The sequence below is a fragment of the Capricornis sumatraensis genome, chromosome 12 (assembly GCF_032405125.1).
Source record: "Capricornis sumatraensis isolate serow.1 chromosome 12, serow.2, whole genome shotgun sequence".
Taxonomy (NCBI): Eukaryota; Metazoa; Chordata; class Mammalia; order Artiodactyla; family Bovidae; genus Capricornis; species Capricornis sumatraensis.
In genome coordinates, this window is record NC_091080.1 from 42449214 (window position 1) to 42454708 (window position 5495).

Sequence of the window (5495 nt, forward strand, 5' to 3'; positions counted from 1 at the left end):
CTCTTGCATTAGTAGAAGATTCTTTACCACTGAGCCACCTGGGAAGCCTACATCTATTGTGCACTTTATTTCTTTTATTATTACACCAGCTCCACTGGGGTCATCAGGCATTAGTCTCCAGACCTTGGGGATGCCTGCCGTTAGGGAAAATTTAAGCATAACGTGAATTTTGTGTTTGCTTATGAGCGTCAACCTGCACCCACCTAAAATGAGCAAGGTAGGGATTGTGAACATGGGCAGTATATGCGTGTGCAAATATGCACACTGGCACATGTGCCCATGTGAATGCAAGCACTGGTGTGAGCATGCACGTGCACAGCCCTCTCAGACAGCTCCCAGCGACTTAGCTTTCCTGCACACGTGGTCCTGAAAGGCTTCGTTCTGCGTGTACATATGTGAGTTTTTCTCTATTAAATAAAAAAGAAGAAATGGTTATTCCACACCTAACTTGAGTGTGAGGCTCCAGGCCCACGACTCCAGGGAGCACTTGTGGGGAAGGCATTGCGGGTGTGCGGACCCTTTCGTAGGAATCCCCGAGCCCTGTGGAAGCCGCCTGGCTCTGCACCATCCCGGTGGCTCAGTGGTTTCAGGTCCTGTTGCATTTCCCCAAGCGCTGAGCGCTGATGAGAAAAACAAGAAGGTTAGAAACACATTTCCAGCAGTGATTCCCAAGCTGACTGTAAGAGAAGTCGATAATACTGGATTTGATTCTCAGCTTTGATAAAAACAGATATTTACCATAAACAATTGCTTCAAAGGACCTGCCTCTCCAAGGCAGGAAACCAGACCTCAGGATAAAAAGCTGGAAAGATTGCTTCCCTTTGGTCAAGGATAACCAAGGATAAGGGGCCCTGCCCCCAGCCCGTGGGTATCATACTTCCCATCTTTCATGAAGACACACAGGCTGCAGCCCTGCCCAGCCCCCTCCCTGAACCGCTTCAGGTCATTTCCAAGGTACAGTGGTATGTTCATTCTTCTCTTTTTGTGTTTGTGAACCATTGATTGTGTCAAAACACGATCCCTAGGGGGTCCTGTCTATGTATGAAGGTGTCCTTGGTCTTTAGGGTTGTTCCACGGGCCCCACTTACTCCTGTGAGTCTAGGACTGTTCATGGAGTGAATTTTGATTTTGCGCCCGGAGGGGGTTTTTGGAACACAGGCATCATGTTAAAGCACAGTGGACTGTATTTGGCAACGGTTTGTCAGCTGGAGTTACTTAAGAAGGCTTAGTAATCTCCCCACGTGGCTCATGGAGTATGGGGGTGGGGGTGCGGAGCCAGTGTTAATATTCTGAGGAGCCTCACATTTATTTATTAATTGAGTTTTTATTACGTTGTTTTCCAAACATACACAAATGTTGAGAATACCTCTCTGGAGCTCAGGATGTACAAGAAAGAGCCTGAGACTGAGAACCAGAAAAAGGACCCCAGGGCAGGCATGCAAACTCCAGTTAGGGAAGTGAGACCTGGGGACAAAACCAACCAGAGGCAGCTTGAGAAAATACTCCTAGAGTGGTCTGTGATCTTTGAAGACTCGGGTCAGAGATGTGAGCTGAGGGTATCCTGGAGAAAGAGGGGCTGGTAGGATTTGGGGGGAGGCAAGAGGGGGCATCACAAGCAAGAGAAGAGCAGGTCCAAAAGCCTGGGTTTGAGGAGGTCACCAGGCATCATCCATCAAGAGCTCCTCAGAATATTAACACTGGCTCCCCACCCCACCCCCATACTCCATGAGCCACGTGGGGAGATTACTAAGCCTCCTTAAGTAACTGCAGCTGACAGTGAGTTGTGCCACAACTCATTTGGGGCTCCTGGCATCCACTGCTGGCTCTGTCAGTGATGCTTGTGCCTCTGACCATCTTAGATGGTCCGTCAGCAATCTGGAGCCTCCCAGCTGCAGCCCTGGGTCCATATGACAGAGTGACTGCCTGCCAGACATGTGTAAATGCCCCAGCAGAAGTCACCAGATCCATAGCTGGAGGGAGCAGAGGGTATGACTCCTTTCGCAGAGCTGAGTGAGGTCAGGGCAGCCTCACGTCTTCACTGGGGACTGGGCTGAAGGCTCAGAGAGGCTGGGCAAGGCAGAAGGGATGGAAAGAGCCTTGAGGCGGGATGGCGTCATGATAACCTGACCCCCTGCCCAGGGTTATCCTGGAGAAGGTAACTGGAAAGGCCGGGAAGGGGTTCCCCCCAGCACACGCCGCCCCCAGGATCTCGCTCACCCAGTGTTCAGCTGTCGGGGCTTGTGGAAAAGCTCAGGGATTAATCCCTCCTCAGCTGCTCCGTCCAGCTTCCTGGCATTCCGCAGGTCAGACTGCACCGCTGGCATGGCTTCCTGCTCTGGGCTGAGGGCTGCAGTCCCCTCGCTAGCTTGGGAGCAGTAGAGGGAGCAGAACCTCTCCTCCTCCGAGTGGGCGAGGAGTGACACCATCACCCTGACTAGTCCCTGCTGGAAATCCTTCCTTCAGCCCGGTCCCCAGTGAAGACACGCGGCTGCCCTGACCTCACTCAGCTCTGAGAAAGGAGTCATACCCTCTGCTCCCTCCAGCTATGGATCTGGTGACTTCTGCTGGGGCAGTTACACATGTCTGGCAGGCAGTCACTCTGTCATATGGACCCAGGGCTGCAGCTGGGAGGCTCCAGATTGCTGACGGACCATCTCCCTCCATCCTCTCCCATCACTCCTGGCTCAGGGGGAGACTGTGTCTGGGGCACCTGTGAGTGATAGTGACAGAGATGGCCCAGCATCTCTGGAGCATGTGGGTACCTGTCATCTGTTGTTCCCAGCCGCGGGGCCTCAGCTGAAACACCAAGACAAGGGCAGTATCTGGTTACAATCCTACACACATAGATCGTCTGTGAATTTACTGCTCTGTCCCATTCGTTGCTGAGTGTGTCCTGTGCCACACCTGTGGTGTTTTTATTTCTAGAACTTGTTGCATGTCTGAGTCTCTAGAAATGTGGCTTATCTCGGACGATGGGATATGGTCTAAGATCAAGAAGAATAGCAGAGAAATCTTGAACGGCATTCACTGTTATTATCTGTAGTAATGTGGGTCTAGTAATTTTGAAGCTAATTACATAGGAGGCTGAAATCAATAGGTAAATTTATTGATGTAGTGAGCCAAGCTTTTCAAGGTGAGAGAAAAGCTACAATGACTCTATAAACTAATTCGATGACTGTAGTTAAAAGATATCCTAAAGGTTCTCATCACAAGTAAAAAATTTTCCCTTTTTTATTGTTTCCCCTTGTGTCTATATGAGGTAGCAGCTGTTAACTAAATTTATTGTGAGAACCATTTTACAACAGCTGTAAGTCATTTTGCTGTACACCTTAAACGTACATGCTGCTCTATGTCAACTTTACTTCAATGCAACTGAAAGAAAAAAACATTAAAAAAGTGTATTCTAGATATACGTTCTTTAACAGCTATATGATTTTTCAGATATTTCTCCCAGTCTGTGGCTGGTTTTATTTATTTTCTTGTTCTCTTAATAATATTCTCAAAACAAAAAGCAGAGGTTTTTGTTTTGGTAAAGCCTGCCTTTTTCTTTTATGGATCATTTTTACTTTGCATCTTTGGGAAAAGTCAGTCGTGCGCTTATGTGTGGGTCTGTTTCATTCATCTCTTTGCCTTCTGCCTTGACTAGATAGTTGCAGCCTATGCGTAGTCTTGAAATTAGGCGGTGTTATTGGATCCTCATTTTCAGAGTTGTTTTGGTGTTCTCGGCTGGGCCATGGGGGTGCCCAGATATTCAGCCAAATGTAACTCTGTGTGTTGAAGTGAGGGTGTTTGGGATGAGATTAACACTTATTTATTTATTTTTATTGGAGTATGATTGATTTACAATGTTGCGTTAGTTTCTGCTAACCACAGAGTGTATCAGCCTTACGGATACACATAGCTCCTCCCTCCTAGACTTCCCTCCCACTCCCCACCTTGCTCCTCTAGGTCATCACAGAGCACCGAGCGGAGCCCCCTGGGCTATACAGCAGGTTCCCACTAGCTACCTAGTTTACACATGGTAGGGTAGATATGTCAAACCTAGAGATTAACATTTGAATCAGTAGACTGAGAAAAGCAGGCTGTTCTCCCTAATGCAGCTGGGCCTCATCCAATCAGTTGAAGGTCTGGATAGCACTGGAAGGTTAACTGGAACATCGTCTCTTCCTGGGCTTCCAGAGTCTGCTGGCTGTCTGACCAGAACTTACATCACCAACTCTCCTGGTTCTCAGACCTTCAGACTTGGACTGGAGTCATACCATCTGCTTCCGTTGGTCTCTACCTGACAACTCACCCTGCAGGTCTTGGCACTCCCCAGCCTCCAGGATTCCATGAGCCAGTTCCTTAGAATGAATCTCTCTCTTTTCTCTCTTGATAAACAGGTAAGTGTGTGTGTGTGTTATATGTGTGTGTGTATGCATATATATGTATATATACGGATGGAGATTGGGACTTCCCAGGTGGCACTAATAGTAAAGAATCCACCTGCCAATACAGGGGATGGAAGAGATGCAGTTTCGATCCCTGGGTTGGGAAGATCCCCTGGAGGAGGAAATGGCAACCTACTCCGATATTCATGCCTGGAGAATCCCATAGGGAGAGGAGCCTGGCGGGCTACAGTCCACGGGGTTGCAAAGAGTTGGTCATGACTGAGCGCTAAGCATATGGGGAGCTTTTTCTCCTTGACGGAAAGGAAGAGCCCCGGGGGGAGAAGCACTCTTTGCTCTTGGCTTTGTTGTGTTGTGGCAGGATGAACTGTCTAGAGCTGTAATGGTCAGCTTTGATGACAAGAACATGAGTCTAGGACAGTGGTGCTGGGAAGCAGGGTAGAAAGACAGAAAACCTGACCCCTGGTGACGTGGCCAAGCCACTGCACCCACGGTCCAACAGCCTGATCCAGGCATCTCCTGGAAGTTTAACCCTTGCCACCAGAAGTGAGGTCCACAGCCCACCCTGATCGCATTATCCATTATCTTGGCCGATTACATTGTCAGTTATGTTCCACAGTTCTAGTAGGGATTTCCCTGGTGGCTCAGGTGGTAAAGCATCTGCCTACGACGCAGGAGACCCGGGTTCAATCCCTGGGTCAGGAAGATCCTCAGGAGAAGGAAATGGCAACCCACTCCAGTACTCTTGCCTGGAAAATCCTGCAGATTGAGGAGCCTGGTGGGCTACAGTCCATGGGGTCGCAAAGAGTCGGACACGTCTGAGCGTCTTCACTTTAGACCCCACCCCAGGTCTTCTCATTTGAATCATTTAAAAATCAGCATCTTCATTTTAGTGAGATCCCCGGGTGATTTGTATACACTCTGAAGTTTGGAAAGCCCTTGAGTGACTTTGTGCTGGGTGTTGATTTTCTTGTACCTGACCATATCCTCGTATAACTGACGTGACCTCGTTCGGATTCACGGATATTTGGCTTGTGTGGGTTTCTGACTGTGCGGGGCCCCTTCTTTCTTGCTTGTTCCTTTGGACAGTCTGATCTCTGTCCCTTA

At 48.8% G+C, this 5495-nt stretch overlaps 1 non-coding gene across 1 annotated transcript; it reads left to right on the forward strand.

The window, feature by feature from the left end:
- Nucleotides 1-5021: 5021 nt before the first annotated feature.
- TRNAR-ACG (transfer RNA arginine (anticodon ACG)) lies at nucleotides 5022-5094 on the forward strand. The gene has a single exon. It is a non-coding gene; the product is annotated as a tRNA-Arg (tRNA).
- Nucleotides 5095-5495: the final 401 nt, after the last annotated feature.